Source organism: Gymnoscopelus braueri (assembly GCF_963280865.1).
Source record: "Gymnoscopelus braueri genome assembly, chromosome: 12".
Lineage (NCBI taxonomy): Eukaryota > Metazoa > Chordata > Actinopteri > Myctophiformes > Myctophidae > Gymnoscopelus > Gymnoscopelus braueri.
Window position 1 is genome coordinate 6,775,053 of NC_137614.1, and position 23,987 is coordinate 6,799,039.

General features: G+C 40.5%; 1 protein-coding gene across 1 annotated transcript in view; it reads left to right on the forward strand.

Moving 5' to 3' along the window:
• Nucleotides 1–23,987, forward strand: part of LOC308096889 (membrane-associated guanylate kinase, WW and PDZ domain-containing protein 1-like) — a 199,769-nt gene that overhangs the window by 34,879 nt on the left and 140,903 nt on the right. The gene's annotated exons all lie outside the window — the stretch shown is intronic.

Below are 23,987 nucleotides of genomic sequence, written 5' to 3' on the forward strand. Positions count from 1 at the left end.
TGGTTATAGACCCTGGGTGGTAATATATCCCACTGCTTAGGCTATTGATAAAACTGTGGAAATGTGACATGTGAAAACATTTTGACTGTTTGTGTTCAGTAACCTTATTGTGCACAACATGTACCTTCTTATCCTGTGTTATGCTGTCTCTGTGTGATGTTCTCACATCATATGAAGTTATATGGGCCATGCTTTATATAGAACATCAGCTTATTTATGGCAACTACATTCATTTGATCAGTAAACAGTACCACTGTAAATGTCATAATAATATAATCTGAAGTTCCTCATAGAGCAGAGTCATGGGCAGTACTGTTCTTCTAAGATTACCCTTGGTACAGGTACAAAAAAGTACAAAGATATCTAGCTATAAATGCACAAAATCTTGGTGTGTCTGCAGGGGTTGACACTAACGGCTGCCCGTGGCAGGTAAATGAAACTTGTGGGCAGGTGGAGTTGCCGTAGCTGAATGAGTAGAGAGACTGTCTGGGATTCAGAAGGTTGCTGGATATTTACAGTATCTGTGGAACTGAGTCAAACAAAATGTAATGCCTGGACTCCTACATGGTTGAACAGAAATTATCGGTGAGTCTTCTAATGCTACTGCGGAACATTATTAGCACCAACAAGCCGTCTAGCTTGGCTCACCAGTTACAATTGACTTCTGAACATGGTTCTGGTAACTTAACTCTCTCAGTGCCAATGAAATAAAAAAATATGTTCATACTGTGCCAGCATTTCTATTTTTATTTTTTTAAGTTAAAAAAAAGTGCTTAGGAAGCGAGATACAGCCTTTTTCAGTTATAAGTTAAACAAGGAGTGAATGGAGCAGCAAATCCTCGGATCACGATATCTTGGGTTCTGAACATTCTTTTCCAAAAAAAAAAAAAAACTGTGGATTTTTCGTTCTGGCATTGAGGGCATTCAGAAAAAACTCTGGATAACTCGTGGCTTGGCACTGAGAGAGTTAAGAACAAAAACGGCACCAAAAACTAATTTTCTAAAACTCACTGGTATATATATATATAGGTCAATAGAACTCTGGAATGCTCTGCCCAAAAGGATCTTATCTAATCCATAACAAAACTACTTTAAAAAAAAAACACATCAAGAGATATCTTGCCAAGTAACTTGTCAAATATGTAACTGTTATTTGTGTATTTGTTTAATTTGACTGGACTGTTGGATTTGATTTTATAATGTTAAGTTGTCTTTTTGTAGATTGGGCAGGAAATACAAAGGATACTTTTAATTAACATTGTACCAGAACCTAAGTTCTTTCTGCTAGGCCTCTATCCAGTTGGACAAAGAATAAAGCGCAGTGAGAGAATATTCATAGATATTTGTCTTTTACAAGCTAAAAGAGTAATTGCATTGACCTGGAAGAGGCCGGATAGACCAAGCATTGCACAGTGGTTCAGGGAACTGTCTTTATGCCTAAAAAATCACATACATACTTAAGGACAAACAAGAGATGTTTCAGGAGGTGTGGGGTCGTTTTATACAGTATATGGAAAACAATAATCTGCCGCATTTAATGGAAGAATCTGGAGAGGAGTAGTGCTGATGCCAATGTATGTTTTTCTTTTGTTTTTGTTTTTTTCATTGATATGATTTAATGTAATTGTCCATTTTTGTTTTCTGTTGTGTTTGTAATATAATGTTGAAATATTTTGTGAAAAGATTTTTTTTTCTATTTTATTGTTTTGTTTTTGTATTTACTTTAATTTTATTTTTTTTGTTGTACATTTGTATTGTATTTGCTTTGTTCAGGACCCCAGGAAGACTAGAGGCTCATTCATTTGTCTTTAACTCTCTCAGTGCCAAAAACGAGTCATCCCGAGTTTTTTCTGAATGCCCTCAGTGCCAAGAACGAGTCATCCCGAGTTTTTTTTTAAATGTAAAAATAAATAAATAATATATCATATCATATATATATTTTTTTTTTTATGGAATTTTTTTTTCAGAACCCAAGATTTCATGATCCGAAGATTTGCTGCTCCATTCACTTCTTGTTTAACTTATTATTATTATTATTATTTTGTTTTATTAAAAAAAAAAATGCTGGCACAGTATGAACATATTTTTTTATTTCATTGGCACTGAGAGAGTTGATGGGGATCCTTTATTAAAGATAAACATAAACATACAATTCCAAGTGCTTATAGTTATCAAGGTGGGGCGTCCCCATGCAGTTCAAATATGATTATTTTGGTCACAGCCTGAAAAGGTTTAGAACCAATGAGCTAGAGGATGTAAAAGTAATGTGTCTGTGGTTTTGGGTGGGTGGGTAACTTGTTTAGGCCAGGGCAGTGTTTAGGGATAGTGGTTCCCAAACCTTTGAATTCCAACCTCTTAACCTCTGTCACTGAGCAGAACCCTGCACCTGGAGAGGTGGTGAGGAATGGAATGGATCATGTCCCATCCTGGTAAGACTGCTGATCATTAATGAGAGGGAAGGAGCAGGCAGGAAGGATGTATTCCCAGTACAAAGAGCCATTACTCAGGTTTTTTATTTTTATGGCTTACAGCCTTGACTGTGGTACTGGTGACGTCACACAGGTCACATGCAGGAATGTCAGTCACACACCTCCAGGATGTCACCGTGGTAACATAAAACATAACGACAGCACTTAAAGTTGTGTTCAACAACGTAGTGACATGCCAATGACAACTGCAGTAACCGCTAATGCAGAGAGTTCTGTCCATTTGGTTCCTCCTAGCTATCAATCATTTAGCTGGGGAGGGACGGAGGGACCTGGAATCCCCTCTTAAGGACCCCTGGGGGTCCCTGGACCCGATGTTGAGAACCACTGCTTTATTTAACCCATTAAAGCCGGGAACGCATCTGTGTGTAACCACTTTAACCATTATTTTATACTTTGGCTATTAAAAAATAGAAGATATACAAGCTCACAGAGTGCCACGCTAAGAGCTTGTAAATCTGCTATTTTCATTTTTTAAATCATGAAATTTTTTTGAAGCGAACATTTTTAACTCAAATCTCCCTGGAACAACATTTTGGGTGGTCCTTGACATGAAAAAAGTTTGAGAACCACTGATATTATAGCAACATAGTAAAACAAAAATAAACTGTTAAAAGACATTTGTAGAATCCCCCAGAAGCAAAGATTTGAGTTAAAATGTTCGCTTTAAAAAAATATATTCAAAGATTTTCAAACGATTTTAATCTAAACATGGCACACAGATGCGTTCCCGCCCCGGTCTGAATGGGTTAAAAGGCTGATTGAGAGCAGAGGTGTCTTTTACCATGACACCCTAAAAATGCAACCACGTGACGCACAATGCAAAATAAAAATGTCCCACAAACACTGTGTATATAATATGTTGGACAAACACCATGAAGGAATTAGATTACAAAAGAAACTTCCGGTAAGAAGAGATGACACATAATTGTACATTATGAAAAAGAAGTACATTTAGCTGTGCAAGTAGTTTGCTGACATCATCATCTTTTTAGGTTAAAGTCTATCTTTTTGTATCCGTTTGCGTTTACACATATTTGTCAGTCTCTCTGTCAGTATCTCTGGAGATATTTAGTTTCATCACTGTGTGTCAGAAACATTGCATCCTGTCCATGTTGTAGGGAAGTACAATGACTGTCGGCTCACCTCCTGAGACAGTGCTTCTCAAACATTTTCAAGTCAAGCAAAATATTCATATCAACGTGGGGGTCCCACGTTGATATGAATATTTTGCTGCAGGACTCATAAGAGAGGTTTTCTGAAAGTAGCGCATCTACAAGCTCGCAACATTTAGAAATGTAGCTGGGGACCCCCTCAATGGCACATTGGGGTCCCCTGGACCCCTGAAGTTCAATCTCCAATTGTAGATTTGGAGAACTCGCTGATATGAAGGAATACCTTAGTCATGCTACTGAAGTCATGCTACAAAATAAATCGCTGCAATTTCTTATTAAACAAAAAAGAAGATGCTTATTTTGCACAAAAGCACAAACGCTGCTCCAGCCTCCATAGAATGTGCCTCGCTGGCATTTGTGAAGTAGGACTGTCGTTCGTCAGCGCTGTAACCTTTGAGGAGCTAAATGAGGACATTCACATGACGGATTCATTTAATCAAAGTCCCTTTGGGAGCTGTTTGTCTGTCACCCATCTCCACACGCGCACACACACACATGTACGCTAGGGGTGGGACGATATATCGATATATCGATATCGCGATACTTCCTCCCGCGATAAATAATCGATATACTGCCGAAAAATATCGATATTAAAAAATATCGATTTTGTGATACGTTTTTTTCCGACTTTGTGTGATGATGATTTTGAACTGTTTGGTGCTATTTTATGTGTTTATGAATTGAATACAAGGACTATCGTGATATATTGTTGGTGAAATTTCATTCAATATATCGTGATATCGCAATATATCGAATATCGTGATATTATTGTTATCGAGGGCCTAATATCGCCACAGATATCGTATCGTGAGATACCCATATCGTCCCACCCCTAATGCACGCATGCACGCTCACACACACACACACACACACACACACACACACACACACACACACACACACACACACACACACACACACACACACACACACACACACACAGCTCTGTGATCAAGTAGGGAATTAATTTACGAAAAAACACAAAAAGTGAGAATATGGAGATGAGAGGTTTTTCTGCCCGACAGCAACGAAACATACTTAGTTACTGTCCAGCCCCTGCCCTTCATGTAGCTCACCATCCTTCCTTGGCGCGTTGGCCGCGCTTTGAACGCTCTTTACCGATAATAGTGATGGATGATGTGGAGTTAAACACTCTGGTCTGTAACCGGAGAGTCTATATGTTAATTCATATACTGTAGGGTTAACCCATTCATTCACGCATCTGTGTCATTTTAGATGTCTTTGGGCTATTCAAAAATAGCAGATCTACAAGCTCATAGTGCGGCACAGAGTGCCGCGCTACGAGCTTGTAGATCTGCTATTTTTGAAAAATCGTGAAAATGTGTGCAAATATTTGAATATATATATTTTTAAAGTGAACGTTTGTAACTCAAATCTTTGCTTCTGGGGGGGGGGGGGGTCCCTGGAACAAAATATTTTGAGATGTTGGGGTCCGTGGCCAAATACATATCATTTTGGGTGGTCCTTGACATGAAAAAGTTTGAGAACCACTGATATTATACTGTAGCAACATAAGTTCTTTTTTTGTGTTACTGTTAGCATTTAGAAGACATTTGTAGAATCCCCAGAAGCCAAAATTTGAGTTACAAATATATATTCAAAGATTTGCACACATTTTCAAGATTTAACGAAAAATAGCAGATCTACAAGCACATAGCGCGGCACTCGGTTGTAGATCTGCTATTTTTGAATAGCCAAAGAAATAAAAAAATGACACACATATGCGTTCCCGGTCTTAATGGGTTAAATAGAATGAGGTCAGTGTATGTCTCAGCTCACTGTGTCACAGTGAATCACACCGGTTGGTCAGTTTGCAGAAGATACAGTAGTTTGCACTGTTCAGTTATATGAGTTATCGTTGTTACAGTATGTTCATGGTGCACAGCTTTGGGAACCTTACCACAGTTATACGTTGCAGCTTGGTTCCTATGAGTTGTAAAACAATATCATCTTGTCAATGGAAAGATTCAATTGACCATATCTGTAGGTGCCACACTGGAGTAACTAAAACATTTCTCCGTCCGGTCAAAATATATTATGTTCTGGGCAAAAAGTGGATTTTACACAAAACGTGGGGGTCTGAGAGTCTTCCTACTGTGGAGAGTAGGCTTTCAACACCGTAAAACTGTCTTTGTTTCTGTGAGTGGCGAACGTATATTGTTTATTTTGACTGAAGTGTAGACATGAGGATAACGAGTACAGGTGCGGTCGCCTAGCGTCAGGGATAACTCCGGACGCCATGGACCAGAGCTAGTTTTTTTGCCCAGATATCTTGTTGTATTTTTAGTAACTGGTTACCAACCAATAAGAGATCTGTTCCTTTCTAGTCTGTGCTTCAACCAAAGGTATGTGACCTTTGACTTCAGGCGTGAGGCTGAGCCGGTCGTGTCTTATCTTGTGTTTTACTACACCGCTGTGAGTTTCATGGTAATGTGTGCTGCTGGCTGGGTGTGGTGTGGTGACAGACACATGGCTGTGGCGTGCAGTGGTGGAAAGTAACTAAGTACAATTACTTAAGTACTGTACTTAAGTAACATTTTGAGGTATTTGTACTTTACTTGAGTTAGTATCTCCAATTTCCAATACTTTTACTTCTACTCCACTACATTTCAGAGGCAAATATTGTACTTTTACTCCACTACCATGATTTGAAAACTTTAGTTACTTTGTACATTTTGATTATTATTACTAAACATACATTAACCACTTCAGCCCTATATACGTTTCAGCCATTTGAAAATAGCCGATCTACAAGCTCACAATGCGTCGCGATGCGACGCATTGTGAGCTTGTAGATCTGCTATTTTCAAAAGATTTGTATTCATTTGAAAACTTGAAATGGGACATTCTGCATAATGAGTACTTTTACTTTTGGTACTTTAAGTACATTTTGATGCCAATACTTTTGTACTTTTACTCAAGTAAATTTTTAATTCCGGACTTTTACTTGTAAATGTATTTCTACATTGCAGTATTGATACTTTTACTTAAGCAAACAATTTGAGTACTTTTGGTGTGAGACATGCTGCAGCTGTGAGGGGACAGACTGACGGATAGATAGACGGACGGGGCTTCTATCTCCTCTCCGTCACGTGGCCCAGGGTCATGGGCTCCTGTGTGGCAGAGAGAGGGGACTCTAATGACAGAGAGAGAGTGGAGGGGGGGGGGCTTTTTGAGGCAGCCCAGTGACATTTAACAAAGGCAGGCAGAACTGATGGCCCGCTCACATCACATACCAAACCGATGTTTAATAGCAGTGCCAGGGAGGACTCGGCCTTCTCCAAAAGCTTTGGACTAAATTGATAGAGATACCTAACTGTGGAAACGGATACAAATGGACAGACTTTAAACCTAAAATGCATATTCATTTGGGGGATCCTTGACAAGACAATGTTTAAACAACATTAGGAAGCGAGCCCACATAAGCAACTACACTTTAGAAACAAGCGCCCCCCCCCCCCCAACAACCCACAACTATGTTTACAACCGACTTTACAGAAAAACAAGCCCAAAGTCGCTTATAATAAGCCGACTTGGCAAAACTGTGATAAACCGCATTGCAAATCAAGAGCTATGTTTTTGTGTTGCTGTGTAAATGGTCCCGTGGGGAGGGGGGGGGGGGGGACACGGAGCCCACCATCTGGAGAGGGTTGGGTTTAGTATCCTACTATTTGACAGGAATAGAAGCCCCTGTTTAGTCTATGCTCAAATTTAGGATATTTGGACTAGTGTCTTTTTTTTTCTTCCCCTGAGGTATGTGTGTTTATCTCAGTGCCCACCAGCAGTGGAAAATACATGTCGTTGCTGTCGGGCAGAAACCTCTTATTTCCATATTTTAACTTTTCTGTGTTTTTTCGTAAATTAACCCATTCAATGCGGGAACGCATGTGTCATTTTAGATTTATTTTAGCCATAACCATTATTTTATACTTTGGGCAATTTTCTTTCTGAAAAACATTTGTGCAAATCTTTGAATGTATATGTTTTTAAAGCGAAAATTTCAAATCTTTGCTTCTGGTAATTCTACAAATGTCTTAAAAAAAACGTTTTTTTTTTTTTTTTTTACTAAAATGTTGCTACAGTATATGATATCAGTGGTTCTCAAACTTTTTCAAGGACCCCCAAAATGATATGTATTTGTCCGCGGACCCCCCCATCTCAAAATATTTTGTTCCAGGGACCCCCCCCCCAGAAGCAAAGATTTGCACACATTTTCACGACCCCCCCCCCCAAAACAAGATCTACAAGCTCGTCAAGCTTATATATCTGCTATTTTTGAATAGCCAAAGAAATCTAAAGTGACACAGATGCCTTCCCGAATTGAATGGATTAAGCTTGTAGATCTGCTACTTTTGTAATTTTTGAATTTTAATCCTACATATGAGATTTATTGATATTTATTTATTTATTTGATATTTATTTGATGTATAAGGTACTTTTACTTAAAGTTATACAATGCAGGTCCACAAATAACGATTTTTAGCAGCCTCTGCTGGTCATTACCGTCACTGCAGGCCGTTCGTTTATTCCTCTGTTACCCAGAATCCCATTTGTTTTCACCGGAAGACGGAAGCGTTTTAAAAAGCGTTCTTTTAATTGTTTTATACGATCTGTGGATCGTTTCTCTTAGCCAGTGGAGCTTTAGTTACCGTGAGCTGTGTTTTCTTTTTCTGTTGTTTTTCGATCTTCAAATCATACAATCTCTTAAAATCAGCGTGAGTTTCCTTTTCGTTATTAGCGTGGTAGTTCCTGGCCAAACAGGAAACCGGTGCGGTAGTTCCTGGCCAAACAGGAAACCGGTGCATTTCCGACCTCCGTTTTCCGGTCAGATGACGTCATTTTCGCGGGAAAGACACCCCTATCACCGTTCAATAGAAAATATATGTATAAAAGGCTTTCGGGGGTGAAATTCATGGAGTGGGTGTTGTGAAACTTTTGCCACTCACAAAAGATATACAATTTAACTTTAGTTTTGTTGAAAAAGTTACCTAGTATTACTTTAAGCAAAAGTACCTTTTCTTTCCATCCCTCTGTGTTTAATGTGGGGCAGTGCCTACACCCTGTCCTTCTCGTCCTCCACCCTCTCCCCCGCCCAAATCCCCCCCTTTCTTTTAGCCTGTATTTATAGTATATCTTTACTGTTGGGGCAGAAACCTCTTATGAACGCCCTACTTGATCATACTACAGTCACACAAAAGCATCAAAAGTAGCAGATTTGCGACGCCCTTCGAGCTTGTAGATCTGCTGCTTTAGATGCTTTTGAATTTGAATCCTGAAAAGTAACAGTTTTGGACATAATGAGGTTTCCACCCGACAGAGACGATTCTTTCTTCTCTCTCTCTCCATCATAGTGTGTGTCTACTCTGCTAGTAGACACACACACACACACACACACACACACACACGCGTATTTAGTGGTGAGCAGATGCAGTGCATTTGAGCACGTGTGTGTGTGTGTGTGTGTGTGTGTGTGTGTGTGTGTGTGTGTGTGTGTGTGTGTGTGTGTGTGTGTGTGTGTGTGTGTGTGTGTGTGTGTGTGTGTGTGTGTGTGTGTGTGTGTGTGTGTGTGTGTGTGTGTGTGTGTGCACCAAATGTCGCCACAAGTATAGTATAATTTGAGAAATAGACATTGTGAGGATTGTGAGAAAAATAGCAGACCGACAAGCTCACAACACACTATTTTCAATGGCCTCACAAGTATAGTAATACAAACGTCTGTGTGTGTGCGTGCTTATATTACTATACTTGTGAGGACTAAATGTCCTAAAGTATAGTAGAATTTGAGAAATAGACAAGTGTGAGGATAATTTCCCCAGTCCTCACAAGAGATGCTTTTTTTTTATGGTTACAAATATATATTTTTTGAGTTACGCTTACGCTCTCAAGAGCTAAGATCTAATAAGGGTCCATTTGGCTACCAACTCTCCATCATTTAGCTGGGGACCACCTGGAACCCCCTCAAGGACCACTGGTGGTCCCCGGACCACTGGTCGAGAACCGCTGGTCTTATGTGTATCAAACCGAGGGTCCTTGAAATGAACAAAGGTAGAGAATCAAAGATGTAAAAAAGCATCCTCTCCGTCTGTGGCCAGACAGTCCATGGTAAGCAGAGATATGAGGTAAACCGCCGGGCATCATGGTCTTATTGTCAATGGACACTGTGGTAGCTGAGCTTGGGCCAACCATGGACCGCTACAGATGAGTTACACACAAGAGCCCACCCTCTGTGTCATCAACAATCAAGAAGGTTTATATAGAGCCAAAGTCTGACATCACTGCCACTAGAGGCCGCTATCCTTATTTATTTTTTTCTATTGAAAATACCAGTGGTGGTGAAAGTATCAATACTGCAATGTAGAAGTACTCCGTTACAAGTAAAAGTATTGGTATCAAAATGTACTTCACAAACACAATGCCTAAACCTAACCTTACTGTAACTCTAACCTCACAAACACTATGCCTAAACCCAACCTTAACCCTGACCTCACACACACTATGCCTAGCCCTAACCTTAACCCTAACCTCACAAACACTATGCCTAAACCTAACCTTAACTCTAACCTCACAAACACTATGCCTAACCTTAACCTTAACCCTAACCTCACAAACACTATGCCTAAACCTAACCTTAACTCTAACCTCACAAACACTATGCCTAGCCCTAACCTTAACCCTAACCTCACAAACACTATGCCTACCCCTAACCTTAACCCTAACCTCAAAAACACTATGCCTAAACCTAACCTTAACTCTAACCTCACAAACACTATGCCTAAACCTAACCTCGAAACCCTGTCGACCTGGGCGAAACAGACAGAGTCGGAGCCTATTAACATGAGAAGCAGGCGATCTGGTCTTGTGCTCATGGTGTCTGTTCTCTGTATTACATCAGTTGTAGAGACATGCTCTCTCAGACAGGGGTTAATGGCTAGATAATAGCTGTAGATCACAGATACTTTGTCATCCTTAGAGAGCCGGGTAAAGTCCTTCGCTGAGCGGGATGGTATTTGATTAACCCATTAAGACCGGGAAAGCATCCGTCATTTTTAGATTTCCTTGGCTATTCAAAAATAGCAGATCTACAAGCTTGTAAATCTGCTATATTATTATTAAATCATGAAAATGTGCGCAAATCTTTGAATATATTTTTAAAGCAATCATTTTTAACTAAAATCTTTGCTTCTGGGGGGTCCCTGGAACAAAATATTTTGAGATGGGGGTCGGCGGCCAAATACATATAATTTTGGAGGTCCTTGACATGAAATATTTTGAGCACCACTGATATAGCAAAATACGTTTAAAAAAAACTGTTAGGATTTAGAAGACATTTTGTAGAACTCCCCCAGAAGCAAAGATTTTAGTTAAAAATGTTCGCTTTAAATATATATATTAAAAGATTTGCACAAATATTCACGAAAAAAAATAGCAGATCTAGCTCCAGCTTGTATACAGTATCTGCTATTTTTTAATAAATCTTAAAATGACACGGATGCGTTCCCGTATTGAATGGGTTAAGGCCGTCATCATCATGTCTCTCACACTCTTCCCTGGTGCGTTGGCCTTGCTCAGGAAGCTCTTAGTCTTACCAATAACAGTGATGGATAATGTCCAGTGGTACTCACCAGTGGCGTCGTTACGCGGGGGCTTCGGTGGCTATAGCCACCAATGTTTTATCAAAAGCCACCAATAAAAAAAGAAAGAAAAAAATGAAAGTGTTTTATTTTTTATTTTTTTTAATTATATATCTATAACCCTAACCTAACCCTAACCCTAACCCTAAAACCGAAATAAAGTAACAAAAAACTGGAAAAAATGTACCCAAATCCGCCCAAAACACTGCGCGTGCGCTGCGCGCTCGTGCATGTGTCCGTTGCCTGGGGGGCTAAGCCCCGAACCTAGTAGAGACCTAGCAACGCCTCTGGTACTCACATTTTAGACTTAAGTAAAAGTAGCACTACGTCTCTGTCGGGTGGAAACCTCATATGTCCAGAACTTTTCAGGATTCAAATTCAAATAATTCACAATATAAAAAATACTCTGTTACAAATTGTTTTAACCCATTAAAACCTGAAGCCGATTCTACAAAATGTCTTCTAAATCCAAACAATTTTTTGAAAAACATATGTTTCTATTCTATATCAGTGGTGCTCAAAACTTTTTCATGTCGAGGACCCCCAAAATTATATGTATTTGACCGCCGACCCCCATCTCAAAATATTTTGTTCCAGGGACCCCCCAGAAGCAAAGATTTGAGTTACAAATGTTCGCTTTAAAATAATATATATTCAAAGATTTGAATATTTTCACGATTTAAAAAAAATAGCAGATCTACAAGCTCATAGCGCGGCACCGAGTGCCGCGCTATGAGCTTGTAGATCTGCTATTTTTGAAATAGCCAAAGTCTAAAATAATGCTTTTTTAGCTCAAATCAAAAAGTGACACAGATGCATTCCCGGTCTTAATGGGTTAAATGACTTGATTAGAAGTGTAGAAGTATTGGCCTCGAAATTTACGTACGCTACCAACGTAAAATAACTGAAATGTCACCAAAATGGTTAATGCGTGTTTTTGTAATAATAATCTAAATTTACAAAATAACTTGCGTAACCAAAGTTTGCCAATAATTGTAGTGGAGAAAAATAGTACAATATTTTCCCCTGAGATGTAAAGGTCCTTACACACCGGGGCGAATTCTTCATGCGAATAAATACGTTTTTTTTAAAAACCTTATAAAGTCAATGCAAGCGTCCACATCAGTTTCGCGAAGCAAAAAAGCGTCTTTTAATTATTCGGAACGAGTCCGAATTTTGCGTATATTCGCATATTCGCCGGTGTGTAAGGACCTTAAGAGTAGAAGTATCCAGAAGTAAAGTAAATGTACCTCAAAGTTGTAATCAAGTACAGTAGCTAGCTACTCAAGTAAATATCGTCTCTGTCGGGGGGGAAACCTCATATGTCCAAAACTGTTACTTTTCAGGATTCAAATTCAAAAATAGCAAAAGTAGCTGATCTACAAGCTCAAAACACGGCACAAGCGACGCGACGCGACGTGTTTTGAGCGTGTAGATCTGATGACACTGTAGTACGATCAAGTTGGGCGTTAATTCACGAAAAAACACAAAATAAATGGAGATGAGAGGTTTCTGCCCGACAGCAACGAAATATACGTAGTTACTGTCCACCCCCTGCCGTCACCCTTCCATTGGCACGTTTGGCCGCGCTCAGAAAGGCTCTTTACCAATAATAGTGATGGATGATGTGGAGTTAAACACTGTTGTCTGTAACCGGAGGAGAGTCCTGTGTTGACGGACGGGAACGTCCACTATAGACCCACAGGAAGCTGCGGGGAACAATGGATTGTGCTGTTTAAGAACTAGCATTTCCAGTTCCTGTGGCCATTATTTGGAATTGGACAGGGGAATCGTAGCTGTCAGGCAGAAACCTCTTATCTCCCAAGTTTCACATTTTTTATGTTTTTTCCCCCCGTAAATTAACGCCCTTTACTTGATCACACTACAGCGTCGCACAAAAGCATCAAAAGTAGCAGATCTACAAGCTCGAAACTTTTGAGCTTGTAGATCTGCTACTTTGGCCGTTTTTGAATTTGAATCCTGAAAAGTCACAGTTTTAGACATAATGAGGTTGACACCGGACAGAGAGACGAAATACAACATTACCCCCCCCCCCCCCCCGGCTCCCCTCCCTCCCAGAGGAAATGCCATCTTCTTTTTGTCATCCATTTGTGCCCTGTGTTGATGTGCTGTCAGCAACCCAGGACTTTCTCGGAAACACACAATGCTGCTTTGGGAAAAATTGGAGGCCAATCATAGGATTGCGTTGGTGGGCTCGAGTTTTGTGCATTTGATCGTTTCTAAGCTCCTGTGCCTGATTTATACTGGTTGGTTGTGTGTCGAAAATAGCCGATCTACAAGCCAGAGAGAAGATGTAAATTGTACTAGGTAGGCACTGCTCGCTTTGGATAAAAGCGTCTTCTAATGACTGTAATGTAATGTATGTACTATATTATGAGCATTAGTGAGGACCAATGGTTGAGAATGGGTGAAGTGCTCCTATAACAGAGTCAGCCTCAGACCACACAGGGATATACAAATATTGTTGAGCCTTTGTCATCAAAATATGTTAACAGAAAATTAATTCATTTTAGGTTCAAATGATGTTGGACTGGACACAACACTGTCTCTCACATTACTCTTCTTGGCATACTGTTGGCTATCTAAAATGATGCTAGCATAGCATAGCGTTTGTTCAGCCTGTGAGTGAAAGCTGCCTGCAGGGCCACCTCCATCATGGATGCACTTTAGCACCCCCTGCTGGAGACAATTGTGTGTGTGTGTGTGTGTGTGTGTGTGTGTGTGTGTGTGTGTGTGTGTGTGTGTGTGTGTGTGTGTGTGCGTGTGCGTGCAGTACTATACTTGTGATACTTGTAACTATACTTGTTTGATCTCTTCTCCCCCCTTGCCCCCCCCCCTTCTTCTTCTTCCCTTTCCTTCTTCTATGGAAATAACGATGGGAACTATGCACAAAAACAAATTTCACCCTGAATTCTGATTGTGAGGACCAAAATGTCCCCACAAGTATAGTAGAGGATGAGAAAAATAGACATTGTAGGGACCATTTTCCTGATCCTCACAAGGTTGTTTTATTAGTCAGTTTTACAATTAGAAAAAGATTCAGGTTGGGGTTAGGTTCAGGATTAGACATTTAGAGGTTAGTTTAAGGGATTAGAGAGTTATGTCTGATTTATACTTAGTTGCGCACTGGTGTCGTGCCCGAAAAACAGCAGATCTACAAGCTTGTACTGTTTCTCAGCTATAGGCTTATGGTTAAAAATGACAACATTTCTTCGTTTTTTTTTATGGCGTGCGTGCGCGTGTGTGTGTGTGTGTGTGTCTTCGAAGTACCATTGTTTTCTCCCTGTTCTCTTTGTTCAGAATGTGCAGGTCCGTTTGGTCATTCAGCACCTAAAGGCCCCTTTTATACTCAATGTAAAAATAACTCCACTGATAAAGTCAGGGTCTGTGTTCCGTATTCTGTGTTGTACATTCAGATCCATCTGCACGGATGTAACATCCGTACAAATGTAACCAAATGGACCAAAAAAACATCTTATCAGCAGACCACAAGGGAAGGTCAATGTAATTTCCCATCTTCTTTGTATATCATCATCCTATCTCTTCTGCCCGGTTCTCCTCAGTGGCTGGAGCAATTGATCTGCATTTGCACACAGCCATTGACCATTACCATGTGCACGGAACACCGAAGCCCGTTTTTCCGCTTTCCCCAAATGTCAGCTGTTTATTAGCGTTTTTGTGTTCGCTGGCTTTGGGTTGCCAAATCATGTCCGTGAATCAAGTGCCGGTGTTGCCACATCCGTGAAACAAGCGGACCATGACGCACGTGTGTGCGTGTGTGTGTGTTGGAACTGTGGCAGGTACCAACTACTAAGTCACTTTTTATGCCTGATGTACTGTCTGTGCACAGCGCATAACCCAAACTGCACAGACTTTGGGTGCTCATATCCCCCGAACAGGTATGGTCTAGTAAATTGGTTCTCAAAGTGGGGTCCGGGGACCCCCAGGGGTCCTTGAGGGGGGGGGTACCAGGGGGTCCCCAGCTAAAGTAGTTAACACAGCTATCACATCTGCTATTTTTGGAAATATTTGGAACATATTCAAAATGTTTGGAACATTTTGAATACTGTCGATTGTTTTCTTTACATAATTCTTCTCTTCTGGGGGTCCCTGGCACAAAACCCTTTCAGATGGGGGTCTGCGGCCAAATATATATCAATGTGGGGGGTCCTTGGCATGAAAAAGTTTGAGAACCAATGGTCTAGTATAGATGAATCCACAGAGCGCTGCCCTTTAGTTTGCGCAATCATTATTGCAGCGTTAGACGCCTGCTGCGGTGTGCCCTCTGCTCGCTAAACCTGCTATTTTACGATGATGTCACTGGTAGGGGGCCTTCTGAAGTGTCCACTAATTATATGAAGATAGGTTGAAGTCGTCCTTTAATGTCATACTGTACCACGTGCTGTTGACATGTCTTACTAATAAACTATTCAATCAATCAAAAAACCTGCAGGTGGCCAATTGGTTACATTTGTACACTTTTGGAGATTTGTAAATGGATAATTAGTGTTAGGGCAACCAGACTATAGTAATCCTCCGGCTTTATTATTTTCCTAGATAAACAATACTTTGAACCGCATCTCCTCCCACAGTTTTTATCCCCCAATGTCATGCCATATGTCAAAATGACCGTCTTGAGCGGGAATCGTGTGCTTGTATCTAAGAGATTGGTTAAATAGTTTAATTGATATTGATTTATAAGTGCATTAAATTTCCCCATCCGCTTTAATGGAAAAGTGAAAAAACTCAAATTCAAGTATTTTTTTCTCAGAAACCGTAAGAGCTAGAGTTACCATATTTGTAGGGGAGGTTCATAATTTAGTCCGAAATTATTACAAAAATTATCACACCATTCGGCCACATGGTGGCGCTATAACAGCCCCCTTTACGTTTTGGCCTATAACTCTTGAACCGTAGGTCGTAAAATCTAAATTTCTTTTTCCCTAGATTCCTTGAGTCATGACGCAACTCCCCATATAGGCCACGCCCATTTGCGTCAGGATAGATTTTCCGCCATTTTGAATTTTCTTCAAAACACACTTTTAGCTCCTCCTCCCATATATTTTGTCCAAATTTCACAAAAATCGGTACACATGATCTCTGGACCCATGCGACAATCTGGACCGAAACAGAATTTTGATAGTCCATACCGTTCGTCCGTAAATGGCTTCCAAAGTTAGCGGGAGGGGCCCGTTTTACAAAAAAGCCCACAAATCACGAACAAAACGTCCAGTCAATCCCAAATTTGAATCACATGTCAAGTGTGGTTTACTCAACAAATCCCCAAAATAATTTCCACTTTGATCCATAGGGGGCGCCACAAATGCTCAAAATGTAACCGTTTGATGCAAAAACCTTATTTTGGGGGGATCAATCCTCTCAAAATGAAACGCAAGTGATCTCAGGAGTTACGTGACAATGTAATTGGCACAGCCTCCGACGGTATTCCTCCCAGCGTATTCCTCGAGTCCCGGCGGCAGCGACCCGCGACTAGCGTCGGTGCAACCACACTCTGCAATTGCCCTGAATTGCGACGCGTCTAGTTAGCCTCGATCTCCAGGCTTTTATTGTTTAGTGTTGCTAAAAAATAAAAGCCTGGCCCAGCGCGTCGGTGTACTCGGTATAAGGAAGTGTTTCACTTCCCAACCAACCAGAGTGCAGTGGGCGTCGCTCGTAATGTTGTGTTAACGGGGCGGGGGTTGACGGGCAGATCCGTGAACCAATGGGATCAGCCGCAGTCTCTCGCCGGCTCTTTACACCCGCCCCTCTATACACGAAATCAGGAGCGTTGGGGCAGTCTAGTGCAGGGGTCTTCAACAGGGGGTCCTCAGAGTAACTACAGGGGGTCCGCCAAATCTTTGTGTGATATGATTTTTTTTTTACCTTAACCACTTGAACCCTAGCATTCCTATTCTGATGAGAACTTTAGCCACAAATAGCCGATCTACAAGCTCACAACGCCTCGCAGAGCTTGTAGATCGGCTATTTTTGGCAAAGAGCTATAGGTGTAGAGAGAAATAAGAACGTAAACAAAAAAAGTTGAATTTAAAACACAATTTTATACAATATAGAGGGGGTCCCTGCTTCATCTCTCTCTCAGCTAGGGGGTCCTTGGGCTGAAAACGTTGAAGACCCCTGGTCTAGTGGAACCAACAACAGTCTCAGTAAGAGGCTTTCCTTCTACTGGGGGACAAATATCTTCCTCCGAGATTGTGCAAAGAGTAAATGTACTTAGTTACTTTACACTGCTTTTTGTCACAGGTATTGTGCTTATACACCAATCAGTTGTTTCCCAATGGCAGAGTATTAGAGGGCCACTGCGTTCTCCCAGACAAGCGGCTGTAATTTAGGGATTGGGTTGGGTTGAGCCGGTATCTGCCTTCATGTGTGTTCCCTACACTGAGCTCCATGTGCTGGGTGGGTGAGGGCGAGGTAGTGGCGGAGACAAATCAAATCGTACTGTGAAATGAGTGCAATGTCACAGCTCGACTCATGCATAGTCAGGTTTAGCTGCTTTTCAGACAGCTCAGACAACGTTTGTTTGTTTTCACTAATACCGCATAAAAGTATCACCACTTTCAAACATGTTTGGGGTAATTTTAACGTCTACTCTGGCTTTTGTGAGCATCTCAGACACATCTCTTTAAGTTGCTTGATTCAGACATTTGATATTAATGTTTTCAGACACGCCCCCTTCTTATGTAAACCCATGTCATTTATAAAAAATAAATGAAAAAAGTAATTGAAAAAAAACACGGTCTCCTCATGCATTATAAGGGCAATATCAGTCAACAGAACCAAGGACGTGTGTTTTCAATGAATCTAACATGGTTAAAATGGAGTTTGAAGTTACAATGTTTGTATAGGAAGGTCTGATAAAATGAATATCAAACATCCAATCAAGCAAATTAAAAACTATCTGGGGTGTTCACAAAAGACGTTAAAATGACCCCAAACATGTTTGAAAGTGAAATATCCCTTTAACCACTATTTCAGCTTAAAGAGCTGCTATTGTTGCTATTTTTGAGAATTTGTGAGAAAAATTAACTTATAACTTTCATATATTTGACCTTTTTGATTAATTGAGCAGACATAGTGATATGTAATTATTTATTTGGTTATTATATTTAATATTTATGTCATATAACATAAAAAATCCCCAGGCGTAAATTAAATTATATTTATACCTGGGAATGTTACATTTATGTAGCATCCTGCAATAACCCCATGTGTCCTGCAATAACCTCATGTGACACTGGGTGGCAGCATTGCAACTTGGGGTTGGTTACCACAATGAGCTGATCTCATTCGCTGGTTGGGCCCCGAGTTGCCGTGGCAACGGGGCTGTGTGAAGCAGAGTTGGTATTGATGCTCGGAGACACAGAGGGCGCACACACACACACACACACACACACACATACACACACACACACACACACACACACACACACACACACACACACACACACACACACACACACACACACACACATAGTGGTGTAAAGTAACTAAGTACATTTACTCAAGTACTGTTCTTTTTTGATTTTTGACAATGTTGAGGTACTTTTACTTTACTGGAGTATTTTCGATTGTCTTTACTTTTACTTCTACTCCACTACATCTCAGAGGCAAATATTGTACTTTTACTCCACTACAATTATTTGAAAACTTTAGTTACTTTGCAGATATATATTATTACATTATAAAACATACATTAACCACCTCAGCCCTATTTTATACCTAGGCTATTTGAAAATAGCCGATCTACAAGCTCACAACGCGTCGCATCGAAGTAGCGCATTCATTTACGAAAAAACACAAACAGTTAAAATATGGAGATAAGAGGTTTCTTTAAACACCTCTAGTATTGAACCCTCAGGGGAATGATTGTCATGACAGCAGGGAGTCAGAACAAAGACAGCTGTTGTCTGGAACAGAGCTGCCATTGTTTTGCTACAGGTACACCTCAACATTTTACTTTTGCTCTTAATTGCATGTTACAATATATATGTGTGTGTGTGTGTGTGTGTGTGTGTGTGTGTGTGTGTGTGTGTGTGTGTGTGTGTGTGTGGGGGTGTGTGTGTGTGTGTGTGTGTGTGTGTGTGTGTGTGTGTGCGTGTGCGTGCGTGCGCGCATGCACAAGCACGTGGATATGTAGGGTTTTTGGTGTGTGAGTGTGCACTTAGCCTCTGAATCTTAGTTTTGTTCTTAATTGCACGTTGCACTTTTATAAATGCAAGGTTTGTGTGTGTGTGCGCGCCTATTCACGTGGATATGTAGGACTTTTCAGATGTGTGCGTGTGCACTTAGCCTCAAAATGTTTCTCAAAGGTTTTGTTCTTAATTGCATGTTGCAATATATAGTAAATGTGAGGGGTGTGTGTGTGTGTGTGTGTGTGTGTGTGTGTGTGTGTGTGTGTGTGTGTGTGTGTGTGTGTGTGTGTGTGTGTGTGTGTGTGTGTGTGTGTGTGTGTGTGTGTGTGTGTGTGTGTGTGTGTGTGTGTGTGTGTGTGTGTGATGTAGGTTTTTAGATGTGCAAGTCTCTTAGCTTCAATATGTTTTTTGTTCTTAATTGCATGTTGCAATATAAATTATATATGCGAGGAGTTGTATCTCTGAGTGTGTGCTCAGAAATGGTGTGTGTGTGTGTGTGTGTGCGCGCACAGTGCACACACACTTCTGTATTTGGGGTTTTTAGGCATGTGTGTAAGTGTGCACTTGAGTGTGCAGCATGCTAGCTGTTTGTGAATGCACTGCAATGGAACAGTAGAATATCGTCTCTGTCGGGTGGAAACCTCATATGTCCAAAACTGTTACTTTTCAGGATTCAAATTCAATAAAAGCAAAAAATAGCAGATCCACAGACCTCAGACCTTTTGAGCTTGTGGCTTTGCTACTTTTTGATGCTTTTGTGTGACGCTGTAGTATGATCAAGCACATAGTGCCGCTTTAACAACCAGTGGTGGAAAAAGTACTCACATTTCTTACTTAAATAAAAGTATCAATACTGCATTGTAGAAATACTCTGTTAGAAGTAGAAGTCCGGAATTCTGAATTTACTTGTGTAAAAGTACAAAAGTATTGGTATCAAAATGCACTTAAAGTACCAAAAGTAAAAGTACACATTTTTTTGAAAATAGCAGATCTACAAGCTCACAACGTGTCGCGATGCGACGCGTTGTGAGTTTGTAGATCGGCTATTTTCAAATAGCCTAGGTATAAAATAGGGCTAAAGTGGTTAATGTATGTTTTAAAATATAATAATTTATATCTGCAAAGTAACTAGTAACTAAAGTTTTCAAATAATTGTAGTGGAGTAAAATACAATATACAATATTTACCTCTGAGATGTAGTGAAGTAAAAGTACCGAAAATTGGAAATACTCCTGTAAAGTAAAAATACCTCAAAATTGTACTTCAGTACAGTACTTGAGTAAATGTAATTAGTTACTTTCCACCACTGTTAACAACAAATAACTTCACATTAGCAGCAGTAAGGCCTGATTTACAGTTAGTTGCGCGCGGGTGTCGCGCTCCGAAAATAACCATTGTGAGCTTGTAGATCGCCTATTTACGGCTATAAATCGAGCCTAAAAGAGCGAGGCGTTGGGATGTGAGAGCACAGATTGATACTAGATGGGTTTAAGCTAAATGAGTGGATGAGTGGATTATACTCATGCTGGATGTCAGGGCCTCCATGACGCCTGCAGTCAGCGTTACATAACCTTAAATCTAGTTACGCTACGCCTGCATCCCCCCCGTCTCCTTTTAGGACGGGGGAGGGGGAGGGGCACGCGCCGCTCCTCGGCCGCTACCGTCGCCGTCGGGGCTAGAAACCTCTTATCTCCATATTTTAACTTTTTTATTTTTTTTGTACATCAACGCCCCACTTCTACTTGATCATACTACAGCGCCACACGAAAGCATCAAAAGTAGCAGATCCACAAGCTTGTAGATACGCTACTTTTGAATTTGAATACTGAAAAGTAACAGTTTTTGTACATACTAACCCCTGACCTCCCGGTTTTCCACTTTAGATTATAGTCCCTCCCATTAGCCAATTTAAAATGGGCTAATTCACCTGTTTCCTAGGCTGTGTGTTTTCCACTTCCTGTCGATTTGATCCAATGAAATCCAATGAAATTGGTCAGATGACCAATGATATCCAATGAAATCGACAGGAAGTGGAAAACACACAGCCTAGGAAACAGGTGAATAGGAGAGCCGGAGCAGCTGCTAGTTTAAAATGTATGTAGATATATATACTGTATGTATATATATATATATATATATATATATATATATATATATATATATATATATATATATATATTTTACACATTTTCAAAGCCAACAGATAACATCAGAATGCGAGCTTGTAGATCGGATATTTCTGCATTTTTTTTTAAATCTGAAAATGTTTTGTGCCAGGGACCCGCAGAAGAGAAGAAGTTAGCTTGTAGTTCTGTTCTTTTTGACACTGCGGAGTGTAAATGTGGCTTCAAAGTGCTCTTCCTTATCTGGGCCAGATGAGAGGGTGTGTTTGTGTGTCTGTGTGTGCGTGTGCGTGTGTCCTGAGCTAGTGCTATGAAAGATAAACCTATTTGTCAAAGAGCAGGTCAGGAGAACCACTGCAGCGCTAGGAATCAGTAACACACACACACACACACACACACACACACACACACACACACACACACACACACACACACACACACACACACACACACACACACACACATACTATGTACTTTTGAGGACATGACAATGGACAAAAAGTAAATAAGGAATTAGGATACATCTTCTTCAATTCTTTTGCCATTTTTAACCCGAAATCTATAAACATAACCCCAACCCCTAAACCTGACCTCTAAATGTCTCATCCTAACCCCTAAACCTGACCTCTAAATGTCTCATCCTAACCCCTAAACCTGACCTCTAAATGTCTCATCCTAACCCCTAACCCTGACCTCTAAATGTCTCATCCTAACCCCTAACCCTGACCTCTAAATGTCTCATCCTAACCCCTAAACCTGACCTCTAAATGTCTCATCCTAACCCCTAACCCTGACCTCTAAATGTCTCATCCTAACCCCTAACCCTGACCTCTAAATGTCTCATCCTAACCCCTAAACCTGACCTCTAAATGTCTCATCCTAACCCCTAACCCTGACCTCTAAATGTCTCATCCTAACCCCTAACCCTGACCTCTAAATGTCTCATCCTAACCCCTAAACCTGACCTCTAAATGTCCCATCCTAACCCCTACGTGTAAATCTAAAAAGAAAATCTCAAAATAATCCGTTTAAAAACAACCATTTCTCTTGTGAAAGTGTGTCCTCACTATGTCTAGCTCTCAAATTATACTATATACTTCCTGTTACGGCCCTTTATACCTGGCTCGAACACCAAGGGCTACAACATAAAAGGACAAAGTCAGGTCTCAAGTGCATTGAATTTTATCTTAAATTTGAACAGGTTAAATGTTTTTTATTTTATTCACATAGTATATGCTTGGCTCACCAGTAATTGAGTAAAAGCACAAAAGTATTCATCAAAATTTACTTAAAGTACCATAGGTAAAAGTACTAAAATATTTGAAAATAGCCACATATAAAAGAGGGCTAATGTTGTTAATGATAATATAATTTCATAATATAATAATTCATATATGAAAAGTAACTAGTAGTAACTAAAGTTTTCAAATAATTGTAGTGGAGTAAAAGTACAATATGTGCCTCTGAGATGGAGTGGAGTAGAAGTAAAAGTATTGGAAATTGGAAATACTCAAGTAAAGTACAAATACCTCAAAATTGTACTTAAGTACAGTACTTAAGTAAATATACTTAGTTACTTTGCACTTCTGCAAGCGCATAACACTTCCTCACAAATGTAATACAAGCACACACACACACACACACATACACACACACACATGCGCGCGCGTGCGTGCGCGGCACACAGCAGGGATGTGTAAATCCCCTCCCCGCTCGTAATCCTTGCAAATATTGCATATTTGATGACTTCCTCGTTGATGTCACATGACATGTGGCTCCTCCCGCCCTCTGTTTGCTCTCCCAGCTTCACCACCAGGGTGGTCTTTCATCCTGCTAGCGGTGGTCTCTCTCTGTCTCTCTCTCTCCTTGCTGTGTAAGCACAGCCAACACCGTTGTCTACTAGCAGTGATTCTCAAAGTGGGGTCCTTAGGAGGGAGGGGGGAGGGGGGGTCAGTTAATATAGCGTCAAAATCATTTTAACCATATTTAATACGTTGACTGGTCAAAAATAGCAGATGTACAAGCTCATAGCACATCAAAAATATATTCTTTATTTTTTCATTTATTTAAGTGTTTTATTTTTTTACTCAAATATTTTCTTCTGAAGGTCCTAGATCTGTCTGTCTGTCTGTCTGTCTGTCTGTCTGTCTGTCTGTCTGTCTGTCTGTCTGTCTGTCTGTCTGTCTGCTGCTATACAAATCATCTGTTTATATTTGAGGATCATAAGGCGTGCAAAGGATGCACTGTAGTATGAGAGGAAGGGGTCCCGCATGCTTGTGTACGCGTGTGAACACGCACCGCGCATACTGTGTGTGTGTGTGTGTGTGTGTGTGTGTGTGTGTGTGTGTGTGTGTGTGTGTGTGTGTGTGTGTGTGTG